General features: G+C 35.8%; 1 protein-coding gene and 2 long non-coding RNA genes across 32 annotated transcripts in view; 1 reads left to right on the top strand and 2 right to left on the bottom strand.

The window, feature by feature from the left end:
• Positions 1-21,354, top strand: part of LOC127881542 (uncharacterized) — a 533,182-nt gene that overhangs the window by 103,849 nt on the left and 407,979 nt on the right. The window lies entirely within an intron of this gene.
• Positions 759-17,626, bottom strand: LOC127881562 (uncharacterized). The gene is made up of 15 exons (XR_008050137.1): positions 17,488-17,626; positions 16,752-16,915; positions 16,045-16,159; positions 14,982-15,129; positions 12,880-13,984; positions 10,494-10,641; positions 9,929-10,085; positions 8,772-8,889; positions 8,150-8,296; positions 7,138-7,301; positions 5,469-5,613; positions 4,408-4,570; positions 3,652-3,821; positions 2,233-2,347; positions 759-1,174 (listed from the first exon to the last, which is right to left on the bottom strand). It is a non-coding gene; the product is annotated as an uncharacterized LOC127881562 (long non-coding RNA).
• The window catches only part of LOC127881572 (uncharacterized), a 29,892-nt gene continuing 27,855 nt past the window's right edge, over positions 19,318-21,354 (bottom strand). The window contains exon 5 of the long non-coding RNA XR_008050152.1: positions 19,318-19,535. This is a non-coding gene — a long non-coding RNA (uncharacterized LOC127881572). The remainder of the gene's footprint in view (positions 19,536-21,354) is intronic.

The following is a 21,354-nucleotide window of genomic DNA, read 5'->3' on the forward strand; positions in this document are numbered from 1 at the left end:
AGACACTTTCCGCTTAAGGATATTTTTCGTTTTAAGAAAGTATCTTCTAAGCAAAAATGTAAATTAGGCGGAAAGTGTCGTCCCTGATTAGCCTGTGCAGTCCTCACAAGCTAATCTGGAACGTCACTTTGCGCGCATGCATTTAACCCCCTTTTCACAGAGCACGCCTCATTCTATTATGATCATATTATGTGTCATGCTTATGTACACAGACGTCGGACTGTTGACGATTGCCAATAACTTAATTGAAGCGTTTACGCATTCAAGTGTCCAATCCATCGTTATTATTGGTTCTCGCGTTAACAATTCGGTCAATTGTGGGGAAAATTACAAAGCTATATTCAATTATAGTTGTATTAGATACACAAGAAGATACATCATAAAGGAAACTTTACCGTACACTTAGGAACTGTGAGTCTGGGGTACATTGTTGATAAATCAGAGGTAAATGAAGTGTTTTTTGAGGAATTCGTTTGTAAGTTCGCGAATGCCTTAAATTCGGAATCGGTTAATAACATTAATATTATATAACTAAAATCGTTACAACAGTTTAACATGTCATAATAAAAAAATAATCTGAAAACAATGATTCATGATGATCATGCATTGCTCGTTATTAAGTAATTGAAAACATGTATTTTAAACAACATGCGTATTAAAACACAACCCTTACTATTCGAGGGAATGGAAGACGGTTTCATCGCAACACATTAAGAACACGTGTTCAGCAAATAAAAATAAACAAGCAAACAAAAATAAACAATCAATCGTTTATTGAAATAAAGGGCGCGTGAACAGTTTAAAGTATCTTACATACTCAGTTATACATCATATAACACAACGTATTTCAAAGAAAAAAACGAAAACAATCATAACGTTTTTCACCGCCATCATCTACATACATTCAAATATGCGACAACTTGTAAACACACGAGACAAATGAAATACGCGCACTGATTATTTAATGAGGTAAAATTGGCGTGAACTGAGTCGTGGAAAGTATGACCGGATGATATATGTTTTTGAGTAGTCGTCGACGTCGGTGGCGGAAGTGTGGTGGTCTGGTACGGTGACGTCATGAGGAAACGATCCACCACGTGAATTATTGCGTTTATGGCTAAAATGTTTGGTTTGACGATCTTGGCTTCGATGTCCTCCCATCGGAGATAAAAGCCTGGAAGTAGATAGCTTTAAATAAATTGTATATCCGATATAACATTTCGCGCCATTGGTGCTTAAAGGAACCATATGCCTTCTAAGTTAAATGGCACCGTTTTGCACCTAGGGGGCGATTTTATATGCGGATATAAAACCAACTAAAATAGGTTTGTCCGATTTCCTTTTTTTAATTCATGAGTTTTATGTTCACAACTAAATAATTTAGTCTTCAAATATAGATTTTGTTATAATACGTCTTCTTAAAGTAAAAGACTTTAATTGTATTACGAATTTAAAAGAATGAAAGAAATAAAGTAATTATGGATGTAGGTACTAAGTACGTTCTTCCAGAATAGTGGATCAATGTAATGCCATACGACGATCAATAAGCCTAGCCCCTGTCAGTTCTAGCTATCACTGGGATATGGTCACTCACTATCAGTTCTAGCAATCACTGGGATATGGTCACTCACCATCAGTTCTAGCTATCACTGTGATATGGTCACTCAACGTCAGTTCTAGCAATCACTGGGATATTGTCACTCACTATCAGTTCTAGCAATAAATGTGATATGTTCATTGACCGCCAGTTCTAGCTATCACTTTGATATGGTCACTAACCGTCAGTTCTAGCTATCACTGTGATATGGTCATTCACCGTCAGTTCCAGCAATCTCTGGAATATGGTAACTCACTATCAGTTCTAGCTATCACTGGAATATGGTCACTCACCGTCAGTTCAATCTATTACTGGGATGTGGTCACTCACCGTCAGTTCTAAATATCACTGTGATATGGTCACTCACCGTCAGTTCTAGCTTTCACTGTGATATGGCCACTCACCATCAGTTAAACAGTTACTTTCAGTTCTAGCTACATGTATTGATGTGATTTAAAGACAACACACCGACAGTTCTAGCTATCGATGTGATATACAATGTAAAGTCAACTTACTGTCAGTTCTAGTTATCACTGGGCTAAGGTCACTCAACGACAGTTCTAGCTATCACTGGGATATGGTCACTGACTGTCAGATCTAGCTACATGTATCGGTGTCTTATAAAGTCAACGTACCGTCAGTTCTAGCTATCACTGTGATATTTCTGCTGCTTGCGTAAGCGCTGAAGGAGCCGTCGATGATGCTGTCGGAATCCACCTTTTGGTTGGGGACGATATGGCGGCGAACGATCTGGTCAAACAATAAAACGAAAATGACATGTAAACAAATAATATGTTGTTTAAGGTATTTGTCCTTTCTATGTTATATATGTTTTAAATGATATACATTTATAATATTCGTCAGCTTTTTAATATGATGCGATGAAAAATAGTGTATTGTTTTAAATCTATACAAAATGAAAAACGATATAGTGAATAACGGTGAAATATTGTGTATGTTGGCAATAGTCAATACAAGCTCTATAAAACACGTTTGAAGTGTAATAAGGTCCTTAATTCAAATGCAAAATCTAATGTCAGGTTAAGTGTAATGTCTTGTGTCAAGTTTTTTATCATGTCATCAGGTCTTGTGCTAGGTTTACCGGATTGTCTAGTGCAAGGTCCAGTGTAAGATCAGGTGCTGTGTATAGTGTTAGATCAAGCGTCAGGTCTAATGTCAGGTCAAGTGTAAGGTCTAGTGTCAGGTAAGGTTATGTCTAGTTACAGGTCATGTTAGATTGGGAATAAGTAAATTATCGGCCAATAAACGCTCATACAAACTAAGTTTTATTCCTAGCTAAGCATTTTGATGCTGTATTATCAAAGATGATATTGCGCCTGAATGGTAAGATAATACCATATGCGAGACATTTATGATCAAAATGATCCAACAGGACCTCATCTGTAATCATTTAACAAATATTCTATGTTATTTATTACCAGTACCGTACAATAAAACTAGATGACGGTTACAGCAATTACTCTCCTGAAATTATTTCTGAAATTTTCTTCGGCCCTTTGTGGCGATCGCAGTTTGCCTGAAGCTACGCAGGCCGCATACAGCATAAGACCCATTATCGCGTGACGCGCCTCGTATTGCGATACTCTCTTACAGCAACGTTTTTAAGACAATTAGGAAAAATTATCGAGAAAAAACCTGAAGATGAGAAAATTCGCATTGTGAAATCTTCGGTTTTGGAATTATGGGTCGCCTTAATTGCTTACAAAAACCAATCTAAATAATACATGTTCTTGTTGCTGAAATGTTCAATTTTAGTGCTCATCGTATCTGTTTATTTGTAGATAGTATGCTTTTGAAACGACAATGACGTAATTTCTCTTCTTTTTGGGGGGATTTTTTCGGCATTTGGGAATTTTGTAAATTGCCCTCAGTGAGAGTTCCTATTACGGGTACGTTATCAAGAAGAAAAAACAAATGACGTCTGCGAAAATAGATCTTCTTCCATATGCGAGAGCGCAGATTGGTCTGGCGATACGCTGGCCACATATGACCCATTTTCGCATTACGCGGCTTGTTTAACAAAACACTCTTACAGCCATCTTCGCCTCCTTAGTGAGGTTCGCGTTTATGTTCTCCAGTTCCGGCCTACTGGGGGTCCAGCGAGGAGTCCGAGGGAACGAACACCGTGTACATGGTCTTCAAGTACGTCAGATCGATACCGGAGTCGCTCGGTACGAGCTTCAGAAGCTGATCGCTTCCAAGACTGTAATATAAATATAAATGAGCCTCAATTTCGGACATCGGGGCTTAATGCGTGTACGTAAAACATCGTCCCAAATTAGCTTGTGCAGTCCGCATGGGCTTATCAGGAAGGAAACATTCCGCTTTTATGGTATTTTTCGTTCAAAGTATCTTATCAGCGAGAATCAAGTTTAGGCGGAAAGTGTCGTCCCTGCAGTTCGCACGGCTAAATATGGGATTACACTTTACCTCATTTAATCCCCGTTATCACAGAACCGGGCGCAAACACAAAAACATGATATAATTTTATAATTATAGAAATTATCATCAGAGTGAATGAAACGTATCCAAAGATTGGATACATTATATTATTGATGCAGATGGTGTTAATGGGTTGGTTTTTGCTATAATTTTTATAATAAGTAGTAAAAGTATTATCTAATCTCCCTGACGAAAATAATATATTAATGCTGATGAAAGTGATGTTTGTCATGATAAAGCTTATTTTTTTATGATGATGACGATGGCGATGACGATGGTGACGATAATGCCAAAAATGCTTCGGTTGAATGCATGAAAGATCTCTAGCTGAATTTTGTTGGAAATACCTTATATCCGGTTGATGTGTCAACTCAAAGTGAGCGTCATTCAGCGGGAAGTTCAGGAAGCCGTCGATGACGTAGATAATGCCGTTACTGCACGCGATCCCGTCACGCACCAGGTCGAAAGACCGTCTGAGATTCGTGAACCCGATATCAACCGAAGTAACTTCTGTCAAAGCGTACGAAAGGTAAGTAATTTATAAAAAAAAACAATAACTACACTATAAACCATATTCTTCGTGAAGCCGATATCAAACGAAGTAATTTCTGTGAAATCGTGTGCATAGTGCAAGTTATTTATGATATAAGAACAAAAAAATAAACCACGTTCGTAGTGAAGTAAATATCAAAAGAAGTAATTTGTGCGAAAGTTATTTAAAACAAAAAAAAACTCATTATACAACATACTCATAACATTTATTGACTTAATAACCACGCTAAGTGTTTATTTTCTAAATACTTCATGAAGTAAAAACAAGCAATAGTTTCATAACGACGATAACAAAAAATCGTTGAAGTTGAAAACAATGTTTGATATCAAATAATTGTATAGATTACCGTTTAAATTGTATACATGTATACATATTTTTCTTTATTTTTGGCGTTCTCATTAGCAATATACAATTCACATCTTTAAAAAATATATTATTGTTCAATACTGATTAAGTCACCTTGATTTAATAAACTTGGTGTGTTTATGTTTACTTATCTTTTGGGTGTATTCCGATCTTCATATTTGGAGCATATCAAATATATTTTTTAAACGTATTCGAAAACACTTTTCAAATTTTAAATTACACTTTTTAATCCATGTCATTAAGCTATAATTTACAATTTTTCGCCGAAAGAACCCAGTCTCTGGTCTAAGACAGATAAAGGTTAGATTTTTTTTACCTCCATTTGCTTTTGAACGTGTTTTATTATCAAAGCAAAATGTTGCTGTATCTTAAATTTACCATATGATGTAACAGGCCTCACCATGAACCGGTTATATATTTTGTTATATTGCGTTATATGTTGAATGATTGGCATATTGCCTTATTCACGAATAAAGCATATCTATTTACCCGTTCTATTGGTAGGGTCCACATTTACAAAGGTGGAGGTCGTATTGTAGCGATTCTCTGTGTAGAACACTCGACTGCCACTAAACATAGCGTCCATGTACGCTTGATTTAACGTGATAGATGGCAGTGCGTGGCTGTTGAATAACTGTTAAAGCAAAACATAACGTTATATTATTTTGCCGATTCGCATCTGCGTAAAGTGTCGTCCCAGATTAGACTGTACAGTTTACACAGGCAGGGACAACACTTTCCGCTTTTTTTTAATTTTTCTTTTAAAGGACTTCTCTGCTTAGCAAAAATCCAGTTAAAGCGCAAAGTTTCGTCCCTAATCAGCTTATGTGGACTGCCCAGGCTTATCTCGGAAGACAACGCACAAGGTAAATCCGCTATGCAAATCTGAAATGGTCCTAATGACACACAGCAGCAATATATTTCAGTACACTGGAATTAAACAGCTTTATGAATGATAAAAAACAGTTTTGAACTGTTTCCAACAGTTTTAACCATTCAGTTAATGATACATTTATAAGTGACTATGCAAGTACACAACATGCACATAATCTATACGACAGTGATCCCAATACCTATAAGGTTAATACATAGAGGATATTTGTTGGATTCGGTGGATATCGATTTTAATTCACAAGAGATCATAGAAAATAATATTTTCACGAGTAGCCCAGTCAAGAGTGAAAATATATTTTTTCTATGATCACGAGTGAATCAAAATCGATATAGCACCGAATTCAACAAATTTTCTTTTTATCTTATGTTTTTTTCACAGTTTATATACATTTTTAAAGAGTTTAACTAAGAATTTCGCCTGGATAATGACGTCATTTCGTCAAAACAATGACGTCATTTCACAGTAAACAGTGAAAATTATCGATAATTTTCACTGTTAATTTTCACTGTTTTAATCTACTGATAATTCTCTATAAACCACAGGAAAGCATAAAATAAACGATTATTTTCAATCATTCATTTTTAATATTGTTTTCATAACCTTTGTAATACATTAGTTTGGAGAAAATATCAACTTATTTTTTTTTAGTACATATATGTAGGTAAACTTCAAGTATGCCTATGTCCGATTTCGCGTTTATGTAATTTGTATTGGGTTCTTCGGAACTTGCTTTTCAACAGCGCGAAGTAATTTCCTCCCAAACTCCACGCATAGTTGTCGCTCCATGCTCTCACATACAATATCTGCCATCACGTGAAACTCCATCCAGATTTGAGTGGATTGTTTTAAGTATTATATTATGAAAGGTAGTATCATTTTCTTTTGAAAATAGTGCAGAAGTTAAGGTTTATAATAAAAAAATAATTAAATATAAAAATAGTAAAAATAACAACGGGGAAATTATTAATCCACGTTATTCGGCTATCATCACGTGGTTGGTTATGAAGGCAGGGATTTGATCAAGCTTATGCTGGTTCAAATCAAATCTATGCGCGAAGGTTGATATCCACCTAGCCTTCAGGGAGTCCCGGCTTCGATTCTAACTCAGGAAGTGTTATCGAAATCTACTCAAAGACATCATGTACTGGATGCACAAATAAAACGGACTCGAGAGCGTCTTAGTAAGTCTAAAGCTTTCGATTAAACAGAGCTGAAATATATGTTTCAACTAACCGCGCAAATGTCTAGTGTAATGTAACCTACCTTTATATCCATATCTGGTTCCGCGCTTATGTAACTTCTATGGAAGTTTGAGAGACTTGCTATAAATTTTGCACTGGGAATCAGCAGAGTGAGATTCGTGTCGTGCGAGTTGGACCACGTGTTGAGGTCATCGACATTCATTCATTATCATGTCGTGAAAAGGCCTGAAATGATTTCAAACCATGCTTCTAGACTTGAGACAAAGAATAAGACTAAATTGTAAAAATAAAACTTAAGACTACATATATATGTAAGTACATGTATAATGGTCTTAAGACTACCGATAAATCTGAAGACAACTGTCGTAAGACTAAAGAAAGAATTAGGAATATGCCGCAAGACTGAGAAAAAGGAATACTCTTAAAAGTGTGAGGTTTTTACAGAGCTCAAATGCTCATTATCCGTCCATCGATGCATTTCTTAATAATTGTATACAAGTATTTGACAATCAAAAACGCATAATTAAATAGAAAAAGACGCCTGAAGTACCGCGATGGCGTGATGTCGACCTAACGATCCGGAGTCTCCGGGTTCGATCTCAGCGCTAGGGGCGTTCTTCAAAGAAACCTAGTAATGCTCGAAAGGTCATAGTCGCCAAAGGTACTACGTATGAGCACTCCGGGCACTCTTAAGTACCCTACAAATTACCTTAGTACTTAAGTACACTGCGAGGTATCCGCAGTATGGACAATAAACTACAAATTCCCATGGAGTCTGGTCGAATGATTCCATGCATATTTCTGTAACGGGTTTACTACATTGTAGTATACTTAACAAAACTGGGTTACTACATTGTAGTACACTTCAGAGTAGACTTATTACTACATTGTAGTATAATTAAGAGTACCCGGGTAACTACATTGTGATATACTTAAGAGTACCAGGTTTATTTTTAAGTAGTACCCGAGCCGACAACGACTAATTGAGCCCAAAAAAATAGTGAACCCCGTGAAAACGACTCAATATTTTGTTCAATAAGCTATAAGCTTCCGGTGTTATCGAGCTTACTAACACTTTAAACTTGAAATGGCGTTCAAGAGGTTGTTGGTTTTCCAGAAGGGGAACTGCAGCAGCGTGTCAAGCACGTGGATGATCCCGTTACTGCACCGGATGTCGGACCTGATGACGCCGCCACGAACATTGCTACTGACCGCGAAAACTGGAGGATGAGAAATACAAGCTATTGTTGAAAACCAATGCTGGCCAAAATGACAAACATATAGCTCACTCAGACATTATTTAACCAGGGTAAGTCGTTGGCTCTTTCCGGTGTTTGCGTGATGACAAAATAAATGTTGTTTTTTACACTCATTTCTTTGATTGTGCTAATGGATTATGCAATTTGCTTTGTGCTTATATTTATATTAATCAATACATTTGTGACATTTCCATAAAATCAGTTGCCGTATTTGGGAGGTCATATATATAAGTTACTTAATTCAAGTCCGGTTTAGAGCTTTAGTCTTACAAACTTAAGGTATTGAGTTGCTGACTAAACTTGATAAACACAAAAAATGAATAAAGTCACTTGATATTAATGTTTGTATGTATATGCACTATAGCTCAAACTAATGAGATATATGCAATGTTTTACTGGTGATAAGACACATACAATTTCGTACACATGTTATTACCTTTCTCCTGTTCACGTAGAACAAAGAGCGGATCGCCTGTCAAAGATGAAAATTTCGAGTAATCACGGAACTGCTCCAGGAATAATGAAGAGCCGAAAAAAACATGTAAGCGAACTCTCTGAAATAAAAGCATAATACGGGATTCAATGTATGTGCGTAAAGTGTCAACCCAGATTAGCCTTTGCAGTCCGCACATACTTATCAGGGACGAAACTTTACGTCTGAACTTGGTTTTCGCTCTACGAAGAGACTTCTTTAAACGAAAAATAGCATAACAGCGAAAAATGTCGCCCCTGATAAGCCTGTGCGGACTGCACGGGCTAATCTGGGAAAATACTTTACGCACATGCATTAACTTCCGTTTTCCCAAAGCGAGACTCAATGTGTCTGTATGCAACAGAGTCTTTTTTGTAGAGAACCCAACATATAAACCTCTTATGGATGATGTTATGATTCACTTACTTGAATATTATATAAAATATTTAAAGTAACACAAATACTAATAATCAACAAATATTTCTCGAAATATTTCGTCAAATAAAGTTAACCCATACACAATCAGTTTTCTTCGTAGCAATAGCTAGCATTTCAAAGCTAGATGTGGTATGCCAACATAGATTTAACGAGATACAAAATGTGCGTTTCTATTATTTTTTAAATTTTAAATTTTCATCTACGATATGTTTTCATACGACACACGAACACTAAAATGGTTCATGAAACAGGTGTTGAATATGTTTTCCCCCCAAAAAAATCACTTTGTATATTGTTAAATTTATGTTACCAGACCACATCTAGCGTTGAAATGTTGGCAATTGCTATAAGAGACATTGATTTTGTATGTGTTAACTTTCATTTTGGAAATATATTCACGAAATATTCGTTGAGTTTGAGTGTCTATGGGCTTTTAATAGACACATAATGCGCAGAAGTAATTACGATGCGTTGTATGATTACAAAGATTTATATATTCACTCATATTTTGTTCAGATCATTTTATGTTGGTTAAATAGTTGTTTTGGAAAACAAATTGCAGTGAAAAATCCATCATTACAGCTATGAAGTCTAAAATTTAAGCTCAACAATACGCTTTTGCAAAGATATCACACAAATATTCCATTGATTAATATTGTTAAATATGTAATTAGTATTCGAACATGTTGCAGTAAGAAGGGGTCTTGCAGCTTTTGAGCCCGATGGGCGGGTAGCAGTGTGAACGCGTCGTCACTGGGCACGAACATGGTGAATGTTTTACTCGTGTCCTTCAGAATTTGTTTCAGAGACGGAATGACATCGAGAATTCCAGTCATAACCCTAAAGAAAAATACCAAACGTTGTTACATACTTCTGTTTTTAACTTTTTATCAAATTAAAAGAAAGCGTACTGGTACTTTTCGATACTTTCAGTAATACTACAATCAACTCGCATTTTTAGTTTTAAGGCAATGCCATATTAATAACGCCCGTAGTATAGATATCATTACTGACTAACGCTACATTTAAACTACTTGACTTCAAAAACGCTACCAAAGTTACTCAGAACAGTTTCATTTCGATACAATATATAAGATACAATAGCCTCACTGATGTAATGATCACACGATCATGAATACGTAACCCGTGCGTTTTTAAAATGGATTGTTTACCATCATATTTGTACATTGATTATCGAAAACATTGTAGTCACAATTGCTCTTATTGTTTTATACATTGATAGCTTACCCAAGGCCAGGTTGCACCGCCATTTCGTCCACAATGTTCCTGGTCGGAAGGTGTAGTAGTTTGTCGGTGATATGTAAGACGCCGTTAGAACACAAGATGTCCTCGATCACTACATCAGCGCGAATCCGACTTCGGACTATGTACAAACCTGGAAGGACAATTGAAAACCAGTCAACAATTGAAATTGACAAAATGAGATCATAGAAGTTTAATGCCCTTTTCAACAGCCATAATTGTCAATAGCTAAATTATCAATGAAATTGCCAAAGCAATAATTTCAATGCTATTGTCGATAGCTATAATATCAATGATATTGCCTATAGCCATACTTTCAGTTACAGTGTCAATAGCCATAATTTCAATGCCATTGTCAATGGCCATAATGTCATTGCCATTGTAAACAGCCATAATTTTAATACCATTGTCAATAGCCATACTTTCAATGTCATTGTAAATAGCTATAATATCAATTATTTTGCCCATAGCCATAATTTCAATGGCAAGCTAAAAAGACATACTTTCAATGACATGCTTAATAGCAATAATTTCAATTCCATTTTTCAATAGCCATACTTTCAATACCGTTGGCAATAGCTATAATATCAATGAAATTACTAAAAACCATAATATAAATGATATTGCCAATAGCCATAATTTCAATGACATGCCCAATCGCTATAATATTAATGATATAACCAAAAGCCATAATTTCAATGACATGTTCATGAGCCATAATTTCAATTACATTGTAAATGTTCTATAGCCATAATTTCAACGACATGGTCAACAGCAATAATTTCAATGACATGCTCAATAGCCATAATTTCAACGACATGGTCAACAGCAGTAATTTCAATGGCATGCTCAACAGCCATAATTTCAATGACATGCTCAACAGCCATAATTATAATGACATGCTCAACAGCCATAATTTCAATAACATCCTCAACAGCCATTATTTCAATGGCATGCTCAATAGTCATAATTGCAATGTCATGCTCAACAGCCATAATTTCAATGACATGCTCAATAGCCATAATTTCAATGACATGCTCAACAGCCAGAATTTCAAAGACATGCTCAGCAGCCATAATTTCAATTATATGCCTAATAGCCATTATTTCAATGACATGCTCAGCGGCCATAATTTCAATGACATTCTCAATAGCCATAATTTTTCAATGGCATTCTCAATCGCCAAAATTTCAATGGCAGGCTCAATAGCCATAATTTCGATTTTATTGTCAATATCCATAATTTCAGTTTCTTTGTCAATAGCCAAAATTTCAATTTCATTGTCAATAGCCATAATTCAATTTCATTGTCAACAGCCATAATTTCAATTTCATTGTCAATAGCCATAATTCGAATTTGATTGTCAATAACCATAATTTCAATGTCCTTGACAATAGCCAAGTTCAATACCATTGTCAATTGCTATAATACCAATGATATTGCAAAGTGCAATAATGTCAATGACATGCTGAATAGCCATAGTATCAAATGCATGCTCAGTTATATCAGTATTTTCAATGACATGGGCAATAGCCATAATTTCGATGACCTGCCCAATAGCAATAACTTCAATTCTATTGGCAAAAGCCATATGTTCAATGCCATTGTCAAAAGTTATAATATAAATGATATTGCAAATTCCCATAAGTTCAATTGCATGCTCAATAGCAATAATAATTTCAATGGCATGCTCAATAGCCATGATAATTTCAATGGCATGCTCAAAAGCCATGATAATTTCAATGACATGCTCAATAGCCATAATTTCAATGACATGCTAAATAGCCATGATAATTTCTTTGACATACTAAATAGCCATGATAATCAAGGAAATGCTCAATAGCCATGATAATTTCAATGACATGCTCAACATCCATGATAATTTCAATGACACGCTCAAAAGCCATAATTTCCATGACGTGGTCAAAAGCAATAATTTCAATTCAATTTTTCAATTACCATAATATCAATACCATTGACAATAGATATAAATTCAATGACATTCTCAATAGCCGATGTGTGCGTTAGTCAGTATCATCCAATAAGTAAACACGAAAATGTACAAACCTTAAATTGACAAGAACGTTACATTGAGTCAAATACATCTTAAGATTTGCTTGTAGCACAACATTTGCTAAATAGATGTTTCTTTCAAACTTTATACATTGGAAATCTTTATTTTCGAAAAATGACTCCGTTTATCGAATACTACAAAGGTTTTCAAAATAAAGCCATTTGACGTTATAACACTCATGTAAAATGTGTTTAATATGTAATGCCCTAAATCATTTACAATGATATACCAGCTAATTTGCATGGTATATCTGAGTATTGGAAAACTGTTTATATGGTGCTATGTTTAAGACAATACCTGTCTCGGTATGATGCAGTGTGATAGTTATGCTCGCTAACGTAGAGACATCAATCTCGCCCGTTATTAGGGTGAAGCTCAGGATAACCCCTTGTGCAATCGATCCATGCAGCGCCAAAATCAGAGAAAAAACATGTCAAACTGTAGTATGATTAGGTATAAGGAGAGCGTATACTGCCTTGCTATATAATCAAGCTTTTATACAGATGTGATAGAGTGTCTGCCAAATTAAGAACCGGGATGTCCCTGGTTCAATTCCGATTGTGGTTAGGATTTTTCTGGCTGATTTACATTGGTGCCCAACGTAAAAACCAACAATGTGTGTCAGATCTCCCTCAGATGTCGTGGCGGTAGGAAATTCTTGGAAGAGTTTCTTAAATGGAGGGGGGAGTGTGCAGTAGGGTCAGGAATAAGGAGAACTTAAACTGCCCTGCTATATGAGCTAGCTTTAAAGCGATGCGGTAGTGTCTGCCTGATTTAGTACCAGGGGGGGGGGTGGTCTCGGGTTGAAACCCCATTGTAGAGATTATTCTGGCTGGGTTACAAAAAGATAAACATTATTATAATGCCTCATGTTTTATCTTCAATACACAAACTGATTGCACTGTGGCTGAATAAGTGGTCATTTCATTTAAATTGATGCATCGTCTTTAATGTATGTTTGCTATTGTAACCCATCATAAGTGACAATATGCAGTACAGAAATGTACAGGCGTGCTCCATTTTTTATTATAGCAAATGAACTAAACAACAGAAGTAAAAGTATATATTTCGAAAACTGTTGTATTGTTTCAATCGGTTAAAAATACATGCAAGCGAAATGCATCACTTATGAACAGTTTTACCTTATCCTTAAATTACGCTTGTTCACCCAGAAAACTGATTGCAATATTGCCCAGTGGAATACAATACCCAAACAATACAACATCTATGCGTACTTACTTCGAGTATCAAATTGTAGTTTGACGTAAATTGTTCGAACGTGTCGCTGGGGAGATTATTCAAGGCAGCGTCGCTTATCAGGAACACCGTCATTGGTCCGTTTCTTGTAGCGCCTAAGGTCGCAATTAGGTCCTGGTTCTTGCTAATCAATTGCTTCATATTGCTATAACACACAGTCAGTATTATTTATTCTATGGAATCAATAGACATTAAGTGACTCAATCTCAATATTTAGTTTACGTACGGTATGCTTAGCTTCGAAGATAAACAATCTGAAACTGTACCAGCAGGAAAAAAAGCATATCGACACATGGTTTCCTTTATTTAAGGCAATTAACCGATTTCAAAACTATCTGACACAGCAAATAAATGTTTTTGACAAGGGACAAAAACAAGCCACAAACACAAAAACACGTGAATTAAAACTGAAGACATCGCCTTGGAACGGTCGATGCAAACCATAGGAAGTTTCAAACGTTTTTATGCTGTTCACAATTTCAGAACACTTAGCAACGAGATATTCGCTTGGATATTACAGCACACAAACACAACACAAGTTAATAGTGCTAGATTAGTCAATGTCGGCTCGAGTACTACTAATAAGTTCTCCGGGTTTTCTTAAGTATACTCCAATGTACCCCGGGTACGGAAAATATACTTAAACGTAGCCGGTCAATATAAGACTGCACCCGAGTTTTATTCCCACAAACGATCCGATGTAGTTGAACATTCCGCTAAAAAACATTCCTCGACATGCTTTTTTGAGTATAAATTTCGATAATGTAAAGGCCATTTTTCAGAATATTGACATAAATATGAAAATAATAATTAAAAAAAATGAGCCGACAATTACCAATTTAGTGTTAGTATTGCCGGGAACTGTTGAGTATAATTTCCGTACCAGTGGAACATTGTAGTATACTTAAGAGTACCCTGGGTACTTGTAAGTAGCACCCGAGCCGACAATAACCAATCGAGCGTTAAAAGCGTACACCTTAACGCAAATAAGAACGCAATGTTCAACACTTGAAACATAACACATGCTAACAGCGCTTACCGCTAAATTGGTGCACAAATGTACCATGTGACGTTGAAATTAGAAGGCACATGGTACCTGTTTGCATCAATAGGGCTATTCATTTCGCAAATAAAGCACTGACCTCAGCTGGTTGTTGCCAATGACTGCATCCCAGATGGTGAAGTCACGCTGGAAGAGAACACTGTTGACGAGATGTATGACGCCGTTGGTGCAGCCGATATCCGGCGTCGTCACCTTGGCGCGGACTCCGCCGCCTTCCACGTACACGACTGTGAGATTTCAGGAGAAAATGAGTTTTAGTGTTAACCTATTTACTTTAGCTCGAGTGATTTATAAGTCTTACGATTATTGAAACGTTCTCTAGTAAATTCCGGGATAAATCCAGTAGTTAGGGACTTTGGTGGAGGGCAAGATAATGCTTATAAAGTGAAGATCAAACTCGTGACATCCCGGTCGCAAGGCGGGCAGAATATCCACCACGTAAAGGCGTCCTTGTAGGAAAATGATATCTGATAGAAGTTTTAAGACAACCGTATTTATTCAGCATACTCAACACACGTTTATTGTTAGACAGTGCATTCTTTCTTAATATCGGTTAAAACAATACGTCTTAAATCAGTATGTAAGTAATCAAGCCCGTCAAGATATTATTATTTCATGTAGGAAATGCCTAACTATAATAAATGAGAACAGTTTAATTGCATCCAAATCTAATTCACAAATACGTGTCTATCAGTTGTAACTGTTGTTGCGACTGGTGTTGTTTTTCCGTCAGTCTATTATAATACAAAATGCACAATGTACAGTTCTGTACGAAATTAAAAGTATGTATCGTTTTAAAAGCAATCACAATACCAACTGTGTATACATGAACATTTGTAAAATACGTGAACATTTTTATATACGAAATAATGTGTATACAGAAATGGGCTTAATGCATGTGCGTTAAGTGTCGTCCAAGATTAGCCATGCAGTCCGCACAGGCTAATCTATAAAACAACTTCCCTATTAATTTGATTTATTAAAGAAGAGACATTGTTTAATAGAAAAAGTACATATTAGCGGAAAGTGTCGTTCCTGATTAGCCGGTGCGACTGCGCAGGCTTACCTCTGGCGGCACTTTATGCTCATGCAATAAGCCCCGTTTTCCCAGGACGAGGCTCATCAGTATATACACACTATACCACTTTGAATCTTCTTCACGGTCAATATTGCGCCGTCTGCGGTCGTGAATGTTTTCCCGTCTTGGAAAGAATCGATGTCCCGCTCTGCATACATAATAAGGTGGTCCCGGAATAACTGAAATAAAAGCATACCGATAATTAAACGTGTTTGGTATGATCAGAAAATTAGGCAGTTTATGATATGTCAAAAAGATGTATACACTTGAGCCATAAAAAGTTTCTGAACGAATTTGTTGTGCATTTTCACATATAGTTTGTTAGCTTAAATACATTTAATAGTACAAAAGTATGCGTTAAAACAAATTTTCGCATACGGCAACCTTTTTCTACCATAGGTAAAAAGAAATTCAAATCAACTTGCACCCTACAATAAAAGTAAAACTAAAACTCTTAGCTATATCAGACAACTATTAAAAAGCACGGTAAAGATAGAGTAGAAGTTATATACACTTTCATTTAATATGTTAACTAATTCCGTTAAACATTTTAATGGAATAACGTACATGTTCATGAATACCCAATGTTCTTTTTGTGTACAGAATGTAAATTGTGAATTATTATGTGATACAACGATTTCTTAAGGGAGTGAAAAGTCGTTCGCAATCATGAACGCATATATAGCCGCAATAATTCATATACAAGTGAACGGTTATGTTCGTTACTTTTATGAAGGATTACGTAGTTTTTCTTTTTGTAACATCACTCACCCGAGAAACGTGAGTTCCATTATTGTCTATAGAATATTGCTTATTTTGGGGGCAGCTTTGCAAAGGCGTCGTCTGTTGGCAGGAACAGCGTCGTCTTGCGTGTTTTATCCGTGAGTTTGGTCACGATTTCCGCGTCCAGACTGAGAAGATCGCCTTGTATAAAACTGCAACATAAATTGCTTTAGCATAAATGATTGTGGAGCGAGTTATGTTTTTAATAATCGTTTATGAACAGTCATTTTTCAAGATGGTTTACACGAGCGACGCGAAAAATGTTTTTTCGTATGATAAACAAAGTCATAAAAATTGATTGTTTCAATAATTTTTTAAAAAGCATAGATAGCATATATTTAAATCCGCGTTTTCTGGCATTCGTGTAGCATGATAATAGGGTTATTGCCCTTCATAACGCAGTTTGCAAACAATAATTATCTTGTTTGATTATCATCGGTTTGGGATAACTGGGCTTAATGCATGTGCGTAAAGAATCGCCCTTAATTAGCCTGTGCAGTTCGCACTGGAAACACAGGGACCACATGTCCTTAAAGCGGAAAGAATCCCCCTGATTAATAAAGGGCACTTTTTTACGACTATGCATTTAGCCAAATTTTGCGTAGAACGAGAGTTTTGGTAAGTAAACCCGGTTACTTTACACATTTACTCAGTAATTGCAATTTGCGCTTTCAGGTTATACAAAACCCGATAATATGTTATATTAAGATAGGTTATACACTACCTAATATTTTGCTGATGCTCGATTGTTTGTCGCATGTTTCTGTACATAAAGAAAAGCAGATCGTCGATAACGTGGATGACCCCGTTCTGTACCGGGATGTTCGGCTGCACAACACGGGCTCGAACCTTATTGTTCGACACGTACACTGTAACAGAGCAAGGAACATTAAAACTATTGAAACTTAAAACATTTTGTGAGATTGCCTTGTTTGTCCCCCTTTAATCATAAACGTTCAATATGTACAAATGAATATTCCCAATCTGGTTTAAATTGTTACAAATTTTAGTTGGATATTACTTACATGGCACATGACCTTGAAATAAATAAAACATGTGTGCCTTAAGTGCGTAACGCGTTGTTCCAGATAAGCCTGTAAAATATGCAAGAAAGAAAAATACACTAAAAGCTAAAAGCTTATCTTGGACGACACTCATTTATTTGAACATCTAAACATTAATTGCGTTTTTACATTACTAAACAGTGAAACAGAAGTCTTGAATACGCATTTTATGTAAACTATTTTTTTTAGTTTTTTTTGTGTTTCCGTTTACTTATTTAAAGCTTATACCATCGCATCCAACGCGGTAATACTTCAGTATGCCCGCCTTTGCAGGTAGTTGGGAACGGTTGCCATCCTGGGAATATACACCGTTTCGTCCTCGATCGTGTGGTCCCAAAATACCTACAAACAAAGTTATTGAGCCTCGTTCTCGGAAAACTGGGCTTATTGCATGTGCAAAAAGTGTCGTCCCAGGTAAGCCTGTGCAGTCCACATAGGCTAAACAGGGACGACAAATTCCACTTTTATGATTATTTTGTGTTTAAAAGAAATATTTTACTAATGAAAATCATTGTATTTATTTTTTGTTTGTAAGAAAGTATTTTAGTTGCGAAAATCCAGTTTTGATGAAAAGTATCGTCCCAGATAAGTCTGGCCCGATTGCGCATGATAATGTACGACGCAATTACGCAAATGAATAACGCCATTTTTTCCAGGACGATGTTCAATTAATAATACGTTTACACCGGTAATTCTTCACATGTTTACCAACCTTCGTACCGATGTATTAAGTCAATTGTGCAATCATTGCTTAAAACAAACGTAATGAATTTGTGTTACAAAAAATGTTGGTTTCCTTAACAACAACGCAAAATGTAGTTTGATAAATGCGAAAATAAATATTTAAAGTTTGCGTTTTAAATTGCGTCTTGAATATGAATCCAAATGCTTGTTGTCCTGTGCGCACGTTTGTGTAACAAACGTCTTCATGATTTGATCTATAAGCATAATAACTGGTCGTGCATATACATTTTTATGTATGTAATAAACCCTCAGTTTCTAATATTATTCTCTGAAGTAACATTAGGCCGAACGAAATAAATAAAATCAGAAATAACAATTTATAAAATATTAGAACCTACCTACGATTGCTGTGACAAAAGCTCGATTGGGCATTTCTCGGCTCGGGTACTTTTAAATGTACCATGGTCCTCTAAGGAATACTTAAATGTACCCAGGGTACGCATATTATACTGACGTACCCGGGAATTTTAACGCTAAATTGGTCGTTGTCGGCCCTTTTTTCAAATAAATTATGTTAATATGTGTATCAGTATCTTGTAAAACTGTCTCGATATTATAGAGACGCATGCTCAAAAAAATGTTGGGGTAGGTTTTGTTCAAAGAGAATTATGTTTCGTATTCCGTAGCGCGTTGTGCGACTACGGATTTCGGCCGGGAAAAAAACTCGGGTACAGTCTTAATTGGCAGGGTACGTTCAAGTTTATTTTCCGTACCCGTCGCACAGTTTAGCAGTATCCGAGCCGACAATGTCCAATCGAACGTGACAAAACGGTGCGAATAAACCAGACGCAAAAGAGTTCGTACCGATTTCAGCAAAGCCGTATCATTAAACAAAATATCCTTGCCAAAGTCCGGCATTATGATGATGTCGGAGTCATTCGGAGCAAACACGGTGAAGCGATTCGTTGAAGAATTCGTGGCAGACTTAAGTTGCAAGTCAATGATAGATGCCAACCTAATTGATCTGGAACATAAAGCACAATTCCAAGTACATACTTTATTTATACAATATGAAAGAATAAAATATAAAATTGACATAGAGAAGTCCATCGGCAACAGAGTATACAAAATAAAAGTTTTAGCGTCACAGTTATAAATATTAAGTCAATGATAGAGGTCGCGTAATAAATCTGAAAACTAAATACCGAGTCACTGATAGATGGCAACCAAATTGATCTGGAAAATGAATACGCAATACTTAAATATGACGTAACGGTGTAGTATGCATTGTGCGAGTTTCAAAAATGAATATATAATATTATAATAGGATTGTCCCATAATGCTGTTTATATTTGAAAATAATAATACTCATTCCCAGTTACAAATAATGCTGACCCAGTTCATGTCAAAATGGTTATTTCTTAAAAAATAACGGGTTATATTGTTCGTGATTTTTAAAGTGTCTTTAATGGGTCACCTTTGTTTTTACCGTCGGATTTTGAGGGATAAGTGGCGTTTCCAAACTCTAACATATTCCGAGATACGTCTATTACAGGAGTATCACATAGTTATATATTCACTTATAAGATATGTACAACGTATAATATTCGTATGTCGTATGCTTGTGAAAGACTGTGTATGTATTTCTAATAAAAATACTGAAACGGCAACAAGTGTTTCTCTTTCATGTGAATTCCAGAGTTCGTGTGGAGAAATATTTGTAAGCGTTTTTCGCTAAAACACAATACTTTAATTCAATTTACTAGAAGGCAAACATCCATTTGCATATGGTCTTTAATTTGCTCACAACCCGTCTTGATTTATTTTAAATAAACTAAAAAGAAAAACAATCAAATGTGTATCGCAACAAATGTTCCTCGATACGAATCATTGTCTTGCAGTTTATAAACCTGTATCTAATGACTGTCTTAAAACATGTGAAATTAAACACAATAAAGAACCCAATCTTACAATCTCATTTGTTTTCCGCAATTTTGCACTTAAGCAAAAACTCAAATGTGTCTTTTATATCCCGAAAGGTGCTTCCAGACACTCGTAATATCGCTTTTATTGCCTGCAGTCTCGTACGAGAAAGTGTTGCTAAACATCTTATTGCAACTAAGGGGGGAATATCGTGTTAAAACATTTGATAATGAAAACCAAAGAAATCTCTCCTGACAACAAGACGTTTGAGCTACGGTTCTTAAAATAACGTGTAATCTGGCGTTTCAGATACCCGTAAGTTAATGGCGGCGTCCAATTTCCAAATTACAGACACTTTTACAGATCCATTTGTAAATTTGGTCGGATTTGCCTACGATAAGCAAGTTCCTACGATAAGCAAGTTCCTACGATAAGCAAGTTCCTACGATAAGCAAGTTTGTTCCGGAGTGTGTTTGTATATTTACATTTGCGATACCGCTATTATTGAGGGGCTAGACCATTATTTGATTTGCATTTTAACAATATGTAATTGTAGTTGATAACTTAATTCAAACTTCATTAAGATACTATTTTTCTGCGATTTAATTCAGAGGTTCAAAGTTTGTAGCTATACGCACATTATACCATCCAAGCGATGTTTAATGATTTATTTGAGAAATACATCAAAACAAAAGCAGGAGTGATGCTTTAATTATTTAGTTTTTTTTAAGTAAATTTGTACTACAAACAGGATACCTGAATTATTATAATGAAAATGTCAATCTAGTATTAAGTTACATTTGGCACAACACAAAATCCAAAGTAGAACGTTCCTTATTTTTACTGTATCATGCATCGGTAGCCCTTTACACGTTTTAATAAATACAGTTTTACACGTTTGATACACATTTTTTAACGGC

Source organism: Dreissena polymorpha, chromosome 5, assembly GCF_020536995.1.
Source record: "Dreissena polymorpha isolate Duluth1 chromosome 5, UMN_Dpol_1.0, whole genome shotgun sequence".
NCBI lineage: Eukaryota > Metazoa > Mollusca > Bivalvia > Myida > Dreissenidae > Dreissena > Dreissena polymorpha.